We start from the raw sequence: 13,760 nt of genomic DNA on the forward strand, positions 1-13,760 counted from the left end.
TTCGTTATTTTGGAAAGTCTGTTTTTAAAAAGCCAAAGGAAAATCAACTCTGCCATCTGGTGTAGAAACAGGTCATTGCAACTTCTTCTTTCTTAAAAAAAATAACAGGTAACCCAGCTATTCTTCATTTATGAAGAATTATCATGACACAGTGATATAGCGGCCTAGTGGTTTTTCCTGGGTAACTGAAGCCTGTTACAGATTTTAAAAAATTGTTGATGGCGGGACTTCTCTGGTGGCGCAGTGGTTAAGAACCCGCCTGCCAATGCAGGGGGGACACGGGTTCGAGCCCTGGTCTGGGAAGATCCCACATGCCGCGGAGCAACTAAGCCCGTGCGCCATAACTACTGAGCCTGCGCCCTAGAGCCCGCGAGTCACAACTAGTGAGCCCGCACGCCACAGCTACTGAAGCCCACGTGCCTAGAGGCTGTGCTCCGCAACAAGAGAAGCCACCTCAATGAGAAACCTGCGCACCACAACGAAGAGTAGCCCCCGCTCACTGCAACTAGAGAAAGCCCGCGCAGCAACGAAGACCCAACACAGCCAAAATAAATTAATTAATTAAAAAAAATTGTTGATGGGAATGTTTCTAAGACAAGGACTCATTTTCTGTCTATGGTGAACCCAATGGCACCTTTCTTTGGTGACTCAGATGCTCATATGAACATCAGTTACCGCTCTGCCCCTATAGCTCAGGGATAACCCCAGACTTCAGTGACATTTGGCCTTGTCCTCAGTGGCCCCGTGGGCTGCACTTTTCTGAAGTGCAGCCCAGCTGGGAGCTGGCCAGGCCGCTGGAACTGGGAAACCAGAAACCTGAAGCCATGAGGCAGGGATGGGTTTGGCTGGAAACAGCTGACCTCCAGATGGCGAGGCAAACCCGAAAAGGAGAGTAGAAAGTCAACAGGTCAGCTCAGCATGGGATCCTCAGGTCAGGAGCAGGTGAGACACCAAAAAGATGACGATGGAGGGAAGAAGTGAAGGGACACGTAAGAACTCTTAGTACTGAGTCCTGCAGCCCAGAAGGGGCATTGCCTCGTCCTGCCGCGGCCCCCGCTCTCCTCCACTGCGCTCACCCCAACCCTGCGCCTGCTTCATCCTCAGCCTGCGAAGGGCAAGAGGGTGGGGCTATGGGTCCAAGGGTGTCCCTCCCGCCAAATTCAGAGCTTAAAGACCTAACCACCAGTTCCTCAAAGTGCTACCCTATTTGGAACTAGGGTAGTTAAGATGTAATTAGTTAAGACGGCATCATATTGGAGCAAGGTGGGGCTGTAATGAATATGACTGGTTTCCTTATAAAAAGGAGAAGTTTGGACATAGCACACAGGGAGAACACCAGGTGAGCCTGAAGGCAGAGATCAGGGGGATGTATTACAAGCCGAGGCAAGTCAGTTGCCAGCAAACCAGCAGACGCCAGGGGAGAGGCCCGGAACAGAGTCCCAATCAGAGCCCGCTGGAGGAACGAAGTCTGTAACACCCCAGACGTCCGGCCTCCAGAACCAGAGACAATATACCTGTGTTGTTTGTCTCCTGGTTGAAGTCCTAGGAAAGGAATACAGATGGGGAGGGTAATGACAAAGGAAATGGTTCCTTCTCCTTGCCCTTCTCTGCTCGCACAGGGCTGTCAGCTGGCATTTCAAACACGAGCCGTGTCAGGGCAGGCAGAGGCAGCAAGGGAAGTGTGCCTGGGCCGCGAGCAGTTGTGTGGCCCGGGACCTGGCCTTGGGCTTCTTCCCTGTTTTTTTGTCCTCACGTTGGTCTCCAGGAGGCAGGTCTCCCGACCTCCGGAAACGGGCTGCCCGGCGCCGTAACTGAGAGGTTTAGGTTTGCCAACTGCAAACTCTGGTTAAAGAGAAAGGCCTGCTCTTAGGGCCGCTGCGGCCCGTTGGTGGAAACTGGGCGTCCAGGGGTGTCACCCCCGTCATCTCCCTCAGCCTCCAAGCATTACGCGTGCTAGTGGTCGTGATGCGCCTCTCAGCTCCCGGCTCCCCGTTAGCGCCTGCCCTGCGGCCGGGGGCAGAACTCCCAGAGCATCCGTCCTCACACGGAACATCACGCTCAGCTTTCCTGGTCGGGGCTCTGGGGGGCCGGGCACGAGGAAGGGGCCCGCTGATTACCTCCCTGCAGCCCCTCGACACGAGCTCCAGGCCTCCTACCTGTAGCAGCCCCTCCCACCTGCATGCTGGCGGTGGCGCACCTGCACCCCGGCTATTCCCTGCTTGCCCGGGGCCTGTGGACTGGCTTCCCCCTGGGCATCCCGCCACTTGCTCCTCCATCCAGAGGCCGCAACCACACTTCCCCATGGAGGTCTGCACCCGGCCTTGGGGTGGGGCCCCCACCCGGGGCCCCCACCCGAGCTTGTCCTCCCTTGGATGTTCTCCCTCGGCCCTGGGAACCGCAGAGAGATCTCTTTACATCAGGGGTCCCCAAACCCCAGGCCACGTCCTGGTGCCGGGTCGTGGCCTGTTAAGAGGCGGGCCGCACAGCAGGAGGTGAGCGAGCACAGCTTCATCTGCCTCTCCCCACAGCTCCCCACAGCTCCCCACGGCTCCCCACGGCTCCCCACGGCTCCCCACCGCTGGCATCACCGCCTGAACCATTGCCCACCCAACCCCAGTCCGCGGAAAAATTGTCTTCCACGAAACCAGTGCCTGAGGGCAAAAAGGTTGAGGACCGCTGCTTTACATCTTCTATTTACTTTCTAAAATCATAGCTTAATAATTCTTTCAACTAAACATCCCCTGTTTAGATCACTGTGTGGTCCTGTCTCCTGATTGGACCCAGACTGATTCGCCCGGGAAAGCAGGTATGGCTTACGCATGTTTTCAGGTGAGAAAACTGAGACCCAGAAATCAGCAGCTGGGGTAAAAGCCACACAGCTTTGGTTGTTTCTGGACCCAAGCTTTCCCCCACTGTGGCTCATAGGGTGCTGGACTGAGCCCTGGAGAGCTTGGTCAAACACTAATCTAGACTTTTGCAGGCGTGGTCAGCATCCGAGGTCAGTGCACTGTGAGGGAGAGAGACGACCCTCGATAACGTGGGAGGAACTCTCACGCAGCCGAAGGCCTTGAGAGCAAAACCTGAGGTTTCCTGGAGAAGAAGGTATTCTGCGTCCAGACCAGCAAAGCAGTCCTGCCTGAGGGTCCAGCCTGCAGCCAGACTTGCCAACCCACCATTGCCTGAGCCAGTTCCCTAAAATGAGTCTCTTTCTGTGTGTCTCCTACAGGTTCTGTTTCTCTGGAGACCCCCGCCTGACGCAGTGGGCAGTGCCCATCCAAGAGACGACCAGGAGCCCTGGGGGAGGGACCGAGGACCTGACGTTTCCAGGAACGGGAGTGGCTCCGTCCCTGAAACCCTGGGGTGGCCCAGATGCGGAGGAAGATCCCAGGTCACTTCCTAGAATCACCTGGAGAGTCTGGGGGGCGGTGAGGAGGCACGTGTGTCCAGGGGCAGAGGACAGAGTAGCTCAGCAGTCTAGCACACCCAGAGGAGCCCATCCTGCGGGGCTCTGCAGACCCCAGGCTGGAGAGACTTCAGGGCTCTGAGGGGGTGGGGACCCTCTGTGAACCCAGGGACCACAGTGTCCTCTTTGTCTCTGGACAGAGGGATGCAGGGGGCCAGTGAATAAAAATACATCCCTGGGTTCCCGAGAGGGGCTTTGAGCCACGACAAGTGTGACTAAGCCCTGCGTCCCGGTACAGGCTGAGAAGCGTTTGCCTCAGCAACTTTCAAGCTTTGGAGAAATTATATTTATCAGCTTGTACCAAAACTTGAAACCAGAGGTCAGCAAACTATGACCCACGGGCCACATCTGTCATCCCCTTGTTTTTGTATGTCCTGCAAGAAGCATTTTTACATTTTGTTTTTAAAGATTTTTTTTTTTTTTATGTGGACCATTTTTAAAGTCTTTATTGAATTTGTTACAGTATTGCTTCTGTTTTACGTTTTGGTCTTTTTGGCTGCAAGGCATGTGGGATCTTGTTTCCCTGACTAGGGATCGAACCTGCACCCCCTGCATTGGAAGGTGAAGTCTTAACCACTGGCCCGCCAGGGAAGTCCCTATATTTTTAAGGAGTTGGAAAAAAAAGATCAAAGGAGGAAACTCGGTGCCCCATGATCCATCTACAAAGTTTACATTTCAGTTCATAAATAAAGTTTATTGGGACACGGCCACGCACCCTCTGTGTATTGTCTGTGGCTCCTCTTGGGCTACAGGACAAAGCCGAGTGATTGGGACAGAGACCGCCTAGCGCACAAAGTGTAGATATTTAGTATCTGGTCCCTTGTAGAAAAAGGCTTGCCGACTGCTGCTTTAAAACCACCACAAAGCACTTAGTCTTTCTGGTAGGATTATAATCAGCGTGCCATGTCATAGATCCACAGTACGATGACACAGACAAACAATAAACAAACAACCCACATAGACACACATATATAGAAAGTCTTAGACGTTTTCATTTCGACACATGAAAATTCAAAGGAAAAGTCAAATAAACAATAAAACATATTTTAATTAAAAAATAATGGATCCTTGACTCAAAGGGGACCATGCAAGGGTCGGTGAAAGCTCTAAACTTTGCGGAAGGGTTGCTGGTCGCTGTGAGCTGATCCACGCTTGGCAGCTGGACGCAGCTGCTGGGAAGGGGCAGGTGATGGTGGAGGGCTGGCTTTCTAGGGGGCAGAGCCAAGGCCAGACGAAGGCACACCCTCACCTGCCAGGGCATGGAGCCTGGGACTGACAGGGTCCCTGTGGCTCTGAGATGCCACCTTGGCCTCTCCAGTGAGACTGTAAAATCATTTCACCACGGAGAGATCACACACGACGTGCGTATGCGCTTGGCAGTTTCAAATACAGCTCTCTCCGGAGCAGTTCCAAAGCTCAGGGGCTGCAGAAGAGGAATTTCTGCCCATGGAGGAAGAGAACGGGGATGGCCAGCACAGGTGGGCTCCTTCAGGTTCCGGCGCCTTCCCTCCTGTTTCTGCCCAGGGAGGCTAGAGCCCAGATTCAGCAATGAGCTTACAGCTGGTGGAGTAGATTCATGTGCCCTTGACGTAGGCAGGGGGTATAAACCCAGGGTGTAGGGGAGCCTTAAAAATCCCTAATACCTCCCCCCAAAAACTCTAGCTGAGAGAACAAGACCTCAGGGTATGTGATAAAAGATGCCGAACCCAAACACTTGGGCTCCTGGTTTCTCAGTGCTGTTTGTGTCTTAATCTCCAGATCCGGGCACTTCTAGCCTCTGCTTGGTATGGATTCCATGCACAGGATCTAAGCACAGTGCATGAGGGGGAGAATTGAATCCACTTTCTAATGATGCTTCAGTTTAATAAATGACTCTCTTTTCATAAAGTGTCTAGAAAATTAAGAGGAAGTATTACCTTAGAATATTCGATTTATTTCTCTGGTTATATAATTTTCCCTTTCTGGGCATAGATGTAATGATTTCAAACGACTATAACAACAGCGTCCTCATAGGAAATGAGCCCGTGCAGAGCTTGGCCTAATGTCCCAATGACCAGGTGACGGCCCACAACTTTCTACAGATTCTCCATCTTCTGCTGGCCAGGGAGCCCTAGGAAGTGCCAGGCCTTCCAGCATCAGAATGCTTCATGACACAGGCTGAGTGAGTGGAATAACTCCTAAGCTTTTCCAGTTTCCACCTTAAGTGTTAACAATTCAATTTTGCTCTCCTGCAATGATTAAGTCTGCTTTTGATGACATCTTCTCATTGTAAAGAGCCTTTTACAATAGCCAGGACATGGAAGCAACCTAAGTGTCCATCGACAGATGAATGGATAAAGAAGAAGTGGCACATATATACAATGGAATATTACTCAGCCCTGAAAAGAAACGAAATTGAGATATTTGTAGTGAGGTGGACGGACCTAGAGTCTGTCACACAGAGTGAAGTAAGTCAGAAAGAGAAAAACAAATACTGTATGCTAACACCTATATATGGAATCTAAAAAAAAAGTGGTTCTGAAGAACCTAGGGGCAGGACAGGAATAAAGACACAGACGTAGAGAATGGACTTGAGGACACGGGGAGGGGGAAGGGTAAGCTGGGATGAAGTGAGAGAGTGGCATGGACACATATACACTACCAAACATAAAATAGATAGCTAGTGGGAAGCAGCCGCATAGCACAGGGAGATCAGCTCGGTGCTTTGTGACCACCTAGAGGGGTGGGATAGGGAGGGTGGGAGGGAGGGAGACGCAAGAGGGAGGAGATATGGGGATATATGTATACGTATAGCTGATTCACTTTGTTATACAGCAGCAACTGACACACCATTGTAAAGCAATTATACTCCAATAAAGATGTTAAAAAAAAAAAAAGAACCTCCATAAAAAAAAAAAAAGAGCCTTTGACTGGCACCTTACTGCAGGGTCCATTGTACCCTGGCTCGAGTGTCCCCAGTTAATATTTGACTAGTAATGAATGAATAAGTGGGTCAATAAACCAACCGAGATATCAGGGCCCTGACGGTAGCCAGAGGAGAGCGGAAGGGGCCGCCTTTGGAGCTGGTGGTGCCTCAGCTGCCTGGCAGGGGTCCAGGTGACTGTCCTGGCTCGGCCTCACTGAGACCGTACGGATAACACATTTCTCACAGTGCAGTGAGCACGGGCGTGGGGGAGAAGTCGTGTCTGGATTCACGCCTGGGAAACCTGCGGCTGGGAGCAGGAACAGCCTACATAGCAGGGAGCACGTGCTTTCACTCCCGGAGCCTTGCTCTGTCCTGGGCCCACCACTGCTGGTTTTTCTATTATATTTTCTTTTCTTTTTTTCCCACATCGTCTTGAAGCTGCATCTCTGCCATCATGGTCAGGGAAGACATCTGTCAGGGCGTGCTGAGTGATGCCAGTTCGGTCAGGAAACTTCTCACCCCACGTTGGAGAAAGCAGGTAAAAAGCCTCTTTTGGAAATGAGAATCACCTGTAGCAAATTTTACAAGACCCAGAGGATGTTACACAGTGAGTGTGTCTGTGGCTGAAGCTTTGAGAGAAGAAGTGCTGTGTACTGACAGCTATTCTGGGCCTGGGGTTCACCTCCGCCTGTGTCGTTGATTTCCTGCCTTGCCATCCACGCCGGAGTGCAGGCTGGAGACCGCCTCTCTTCCCTCACCCTTCACATCCCATCCGACACCAACTCCTATCTGTCTAACTCCAAGGGGTCTGCTGGTTTCTGCCTTCCTCCCCATCCACCCTAAGAGATCAGAGCCTCGATGTCCGGGCCCAGCACTAGCCCGTGACTCAAATTCCACGACTCGGAAGCAGGGATGACAAGACGCTTCAAAAAGCATGACGGGAAACGAGGGCACAATTGCACGCCACACTGCACGGCCCGGGAGGAAGTTTTCCTTTACAATGAAAGGGCTTGCTTCCAGGTTACTAACCGTCCTGGGAAGTACAGACCTGAAAGTTTTGCCCTTGAAATCTCAGTTCCTTCAGTCATCACCACCCACGAGTGAGACACATACCAATCGCAGTTGACAGATGAGAAGGCAGCTCGCTGGAGCTTGAGGCTGGGAATCTGGCAGCTGGGGTGACCCAGAGCCTCGCCCCTTTCTCCACCTGTGCTGTCAGTGTGGAAAGGGGGTCTCGAGTGAGATCGAGGCAACACAGGGGAACAGGGCCGGGCACAGAGCGGACACTCGGTAACTTCCTGCCAGTCATCGCTTCTAAACAATATTGATAGATTTGGGTACAGCTGACCAGGAGCAAAAGACACCTCACCTTAGACTCATGCACAAAACTCCCGTGATTCAAAACATACAACCAAGCGGAGCTCACTTCAGGGCAGGGGGAGGGCTATAGGTAAGACCACGGGACCCTCTCTGCATTTTACCAGGTGGAGAACTTTCCTCCTTGGCCACTAAGAAAGTCCCTGAACTTGTGCTTAATTTGCAAAACACCACTTGCTGGAGACACAGAGAATTCTCACTTCATTTACATCTAAATTGTGTTTCTTTTGGCCACGCACATTGTGCGTCCCAGCTTCTGTGCAAGTTTTCATTGCTACACGAGGCAAGGACTCCTCCTGAGCTGGGACATTTTATCTCTAATAAGATGTGTTAGATGTGAAACACTATGAAAAATGCTAGACTGATAGTAATTCCCTATTATCTCTTTTGATGTGTCCTTTACTGAGTACCTGTCTTCTTTTTTTAAAATTAATTAATTTTTTATTAAAAAAAATAAATGAGTGTAGTTGATTTACAGTGCTGTGTTAGTTTCAGGTCTACAGCAAAGTGAGTCAGCTATACATATACATGTATCCCCTCTTTTTTAGATTCTTTTCCCATATAGGTCATTACAGAGCATTGAGTAGAGTTCCCTGTGCTCTACAGTAGGTCGTTGTTGTTTTCTATTTTATAGATAGTAGTGCATATGTGTTACTCCCAAATTCCTGATTTATCCTGAGTGTCTTCTAGACAGGCCTTCTAACTCCTCATTTAAAATTTTTTTTTATTATTTTATTTTAAATTTTATTTATTTATTTTTGGCTGCATTGGGTCTTTGTAGCTGCATGCAGGCTTTCTCTAGTTGTGGCGAGCGGGGGCTACTCTTTGTTGCGGCGCGTGGGCTTCTTATTGTGGTGGTTTCTTTTGTTGCGGAGCACGGACTCTAGGCGTGCGGGCTCAGTAGTTGTGGCTCGTGGGCTCTAGAGCTTAGGCTCAGTAGTTGTGGCTCACGGGCTTAGTTGCTCCGTGGTATGTGGGATCTTCCCGGACCAGGGCTCGAACCCATGACACCTGCATTGGCAGGCAGATTCTCAACCACTGCGCCACCAGGGAAGTCCAAACTCCTCATTCTTAAAGGACGGAAACACCAGAAAGAACTGAGTTGGAACTCTGGCTTCTCCACTGCTTCTTAGTCATGAGCACTTGAGCAGCTTGTCTGAGCTCGCCAGGCTCTGGCTCAGGACATCCCTGGACCGCGAGGGTAAAGAGGACCCGTGTGAAGCCCCCGGCATGCAGGATGCACTTAAAATAACATTTTCCCTTTCATTAGCTTTCTGCCTCTTCCTGTTTTGCCTTTCTTGTTATTCTTGCAGTCTCCCCAAACGGAAGAAACTAGTAAGATGTGCAGGGCACCCTGAGCCTCGTCCTGAAGCCGTCCCATCCCAGGTGAGCTCCGCTTCTCTCCCTCCTTCCTTTTCCACAGCTCAGTCCAGCCCCTGCTCAGCCGCCAGCTCCAGGATGCAGATTCCCAGCATCGACGTGGTGCAGCCTCCTGGCCACCTCGGGAAGACACACGTACACGACCTTTACTCATCAGGGTTTTCTGATACAACAAGCAAATTTGAGTACTATTGCTTCCTGCCTTTTAGAGAAACAAGCAGGGCAGCCACTCCCATAGATCCCAAGTTCTCTGTATATCTTGGCATCTTTGTTTAAACTGACTGCAATACCACGGATGAGGGATGAAATTTTCCTGCACCAGAAAACGGCATCGGCAGAAAAAGTGTGGGAATCCAGACAGAGTCCATTGTTCAGTTGATGGTGTTGTTCCCACGTTACTTCCTCGGTTTTGAAACTTGTACGATGGTTGTGTAAATTGTTCACATCGGGGAGGCTGATTGAAGGAGATACGGGAGTTCTCTGTATTATCTTGGCATTTCTAAGTTTCAAATGATTTCAAAATAAAACGTTTAAAAAGTCAAACAACAGGTACAGAGCCAAAGGAGACCCAGATATTGGAGTTATTCTGATTTAATGATAACTATGGTTAAAATGTCATGAAATTAGACGACAAGATGAGGAATATAAACAGACGACTGAAAACTATAAAAAAAAGGACAACAGCTAAAATGAAGAACTCAGTGGATGGATCTAACAACAGATGCGATAAATGTGGATAAAACAGTTCAGAAGAGAGAAAAAGGGATAAAAAATAGAAAAGAGAATGAGAGATGTCAGACGTAGTAAGAAGAAAATCTCACTTGTGTGAAATCGCACAAAACCAGCCACCTCTTCATTTCCCATGACACACTTTCCTGATCCCATCTCACACAAGGGACCCGCCTTTGGTCATCCTCAACTAGGGGGACAAATATGAATTGAAATATATAAAAATATGCGCACACAGATAGATGCTATTTCTTGAAAACGCGCTGTAAATACTGGATGATTTTGTGAGGTGCTTGACATATGAAAATGAGACCTAGCAATTATTGAGCCCCTACTGTGTGCCACCACTCATGCTGAAGTCCTTTAATTCTCCTAGCAGCCTCAGGATGGGCCCCGTCCCTCCAAGGCCACGGGGGGCCACCTGGGCCATGAGATCTGTACCAACAGGGAGTCGAGGAAGAGGAACGCATCCTGATTACCCCCAGTCCTCAGAAGGAAAAGGTAAGCCCAAAGCCGTCCAGCCGTTCACTGCAGAGAATGCAGTAGGTGGTGGAGCTGGGAGTCCCCCGGGGCAGCGTGGCCTGCGCCCCGCTCTCAGTGCCCACACCCTGCTGCTGCACTCGGGACATCCGAGCCCGGATCTAGGAAAGAAGCTCTGGGCTGAAGTTAGTGTAAGTTCCTGGCCATCCCGCTACGTTAATGGACAGAGAGCGCGTGCTCAGGGCCTCTTGTGGGACAGCCACGACTGATGCCTAAATCGGAGTCTAGACGACAACTCACATCAGGGAAGGATGTGAGAGGCTGGGGAAGAGCGGCATCAGGGTGTGGGGGTGCTGGAGCATCTGGGGCCTCCCTGGAGGACGGGGGGAGAGCAAGGGACGCCTATTCCCTCCCGGGAAGACTTGACGACTGCATGACATCAGAGTCTCAGACAGTAAGTGCTGCTCAGATAAAAATGGGGTTCAAAGCATGCTCCAGGGCTGAGCTTCTCCCGCCACTGAAGGGAGGTCATGAGGCTTCCCCTTTCCCCAGGCCTCTCATGACAAGTCCCACCTCAGCCCCTTCTATCTTAAGTCTGTTTATTTTATTTATTTTGTTCTAATGGCAAAAGCCACCCTTCACCCTTAAATAGAAACTGATTTCTCCGCAGTCACGGGGTGTTGGATGCCATGCTGTGCCTTCCCAAACCCATCGTTACTAAAATGCGCTGCAGGCACGGGGTCGTCTGACTCTTTCCAGTGACCTGTTCTACGAGTGGAGGGAGGTCTCTGGGCTTTGGGCAAGTGAGGTTTGATTGTCTACATTTTGCAGGCAAACCTGCCAGAACGGAGAGCTCACGAGCCTGCTGATGGTACAGAGTTGAGGCTCACATCCCGGCTGGACCAGGCTGGCACGTTTAACCTGGGGAGTGGGGACCCCTGCCTGCTTCTGCCTGAGGGGGTTCACTGAGGAGGCCGAAAGGGAAGAGAGATCCAGACGATGGGGGCCACGGCCCGACTGGTTTGGTGACTCTTCATCACCAAGGCCCTCAGAGTGGCTGGAGGGCGTAGGGCTGAGGCTCCCAGACTTCAGTGTGCCTGAGACTTTCCAGGGGAGCTTGTTCAAGAGCAGTGTGGGCCCTGCCTCTAGAAACGGTGAGGCAGTCGTCCTGGAGGGGACCTAGGTGGTGCTGCTGGGGCCTGGGGCTGCCGCGAAGGGAGCGGGGAGGAGACCAAGCCTCAGGGAAGGAGGCCAGTGTGGTCCTCACTGTGTTCTTTGGGCCCAGGGACGGGAGCCCACAAATATCCTACTCCTTGTGTTTGCTTAGTTTGCAATGGAAACAGCGCCGCTATAGTAACCGGGGAGGCTTGTTCAAGCAGCTTCAGGAGCAGCTGGCGTTTACCAAGATGGGGCCAAGGTGGGGGAGAGAGTGTGGATGCCCCGGGGATGGAAGCCAGCTGGGCGTTTGAAAGATGGCGAGACGCTCCCCTTTGGTGATGAAACCCAGGACCCTCGGCAGGGGGCGGGTGGGGTGTCTGCAGGAGGGCAGCGAGGCCCTGGGGGCGCAGGTGGGGAAAGGACGGACCTTTAGGTGGTTAGTGTCACGTGGGCATCCACAGCAGATGGGCATCCAGGCACTGGGTCTGAACTCGGGCCCACTGCCCCCAGCACAGGACTTCCTTCTTTCCCGCGCTGACTCCTCATTCTTCTAAAACTTTCATTTTGAAGGGCCCAGATAATCCCTTCTGGTCAACGTTATCAACATCAACTGATTTTCTGCTGCAAGTAAGCTGTTGGGAGTGATCGCTAAATGAATTTTCATACCTCGAGGCTTCGAGAAGCCTGGTTACGTAATTTGTGGGGTTCAGTGCGAAGTGAAAATATGGGGTCCCTTGTTAAAAAGCAAGAAAAAAGTTCTCTCAAGTGAATTCAAATATAAAGTTTTTTCCTTTTTCCCGTGGTTTCCCTTTCAACTTGTCGTGGTATTATTTGCTAGGTAATGTCACTCTAAGTAAAGAGAAATGAGAATTTTACATCAATAGCAGGAGTTTTACTGTACATATTTATATTGTGCAATGCTGTTTTTAAATGCAAATATAAGAGCATTTGACTCATATTTGAAATCTCCCGCATCATACAATTTGTATTTCGTAGTTCATACATGCATACATATTTCGTTCTTAACAGAACAATGGAAACACTGCACAAACCTAGTTCAATTTTTTATTGGAGTTTTTATTTTGCTTTTTAATACGTGGCTATTCTGCCACCAATCTCCGTCTTTGGCTCACAGATGAGGAAGGAAAGACTATAATGAAGGTATCTCGGGTTGTCCTTTCCTTCTTGTCATTTTCAACCTAAGAGGGGCTGATGTAAAGAAGTAAGAGAAAGAAAGGATCGAATAGGGTTCGTTGGCTGTTTGTGTTTGTTGAGATACTGTTGCCTGCTTTCTGCGTTGGAAGTAAGTTGTGGTTCAAACAGAAAGCAAGGCTTTCGGTAAAAAAGAACGAAATAATGCCATTTGCAGCAACATAGATGAACCTAGAGATTATCCTACTAAGTGGAGTAAGTCAGACAGAGAAAGACAAATATCATGATATCACTTATATGTGGAGTCTAAACTACGACACAAATGAACTTACCTGCGAAACAGAAACAGATTCACAGACAGAGAGAACAGACTGGTGGTTGCCAAGGGGGAGGGGGTGGGGGAAAGATGGAGTTGGATTTGGGCTTAGTAGATGTAAACTGTTATATATAGAATAGATAAACAGCAAGGTCCTACTGTATAGCACAGGGAACTATACTCAATATCCTGTAATGAGCCATAATGGAAAAGAATATAAAAAAAGAATGTGTATACATGTATAACTGAATCACTTTGCTGTACAGCAGAAATTAACACAACATTGTAAATCAACTATACTTCAATTAAAAAAAGACAACATGGCTTTTGGGGGCTGTCAGCGGCCCCCCTACTCAGCAGGAGACACAGCTATCTTGTCCTCACCTTGAGTCTTGCTGGGTTCCCGTGAGTGGCTGCACCGGAATTCTGTCCTCACCGGCATGCTGAGCTCAGGGCCCTGCATGACTGCACACGTCGGTTGCCTGTGAAGACAGTCAACATAACTTCAAGATAACTTGTGCAGTAAAACTGGCAAAGGAGAAATTTACTACTTTCATCAAATCAGACCAAAGTTCATGATGACCCTCAACTGCATAAAGCTACCACAGCAAAATCAATGTTAGTTGGATGTCAAGGTGATGATAGCTTATCAAATCAATTATTTACCAGTTTTATAGGCCACTATAAAATTTACTCAGAGCATTTTCTAAAAGGAGACAAAATGAACAACCAAAATGTAAATTTATTCCATTTTATTCTCTTCTTGCATAATTTTACTGTGTGATCAGTGCCTTAAATAG

Source organism: Eschrichtius robustus, chromosome 15, assembly GCF_028021215.1.
Source record: "Eschrichtius robustus isolate mEscRob2 chromosome 15, mEscRob2.pri, whole genome shotgun sequence".
NCBI classification, from domain to species: Eukaryota; Metazoa; Chordata; class Mammalia; order Artiodactyla; family Eschrichtiidae; genus Eschrichtius; species Eschrichtius robustus.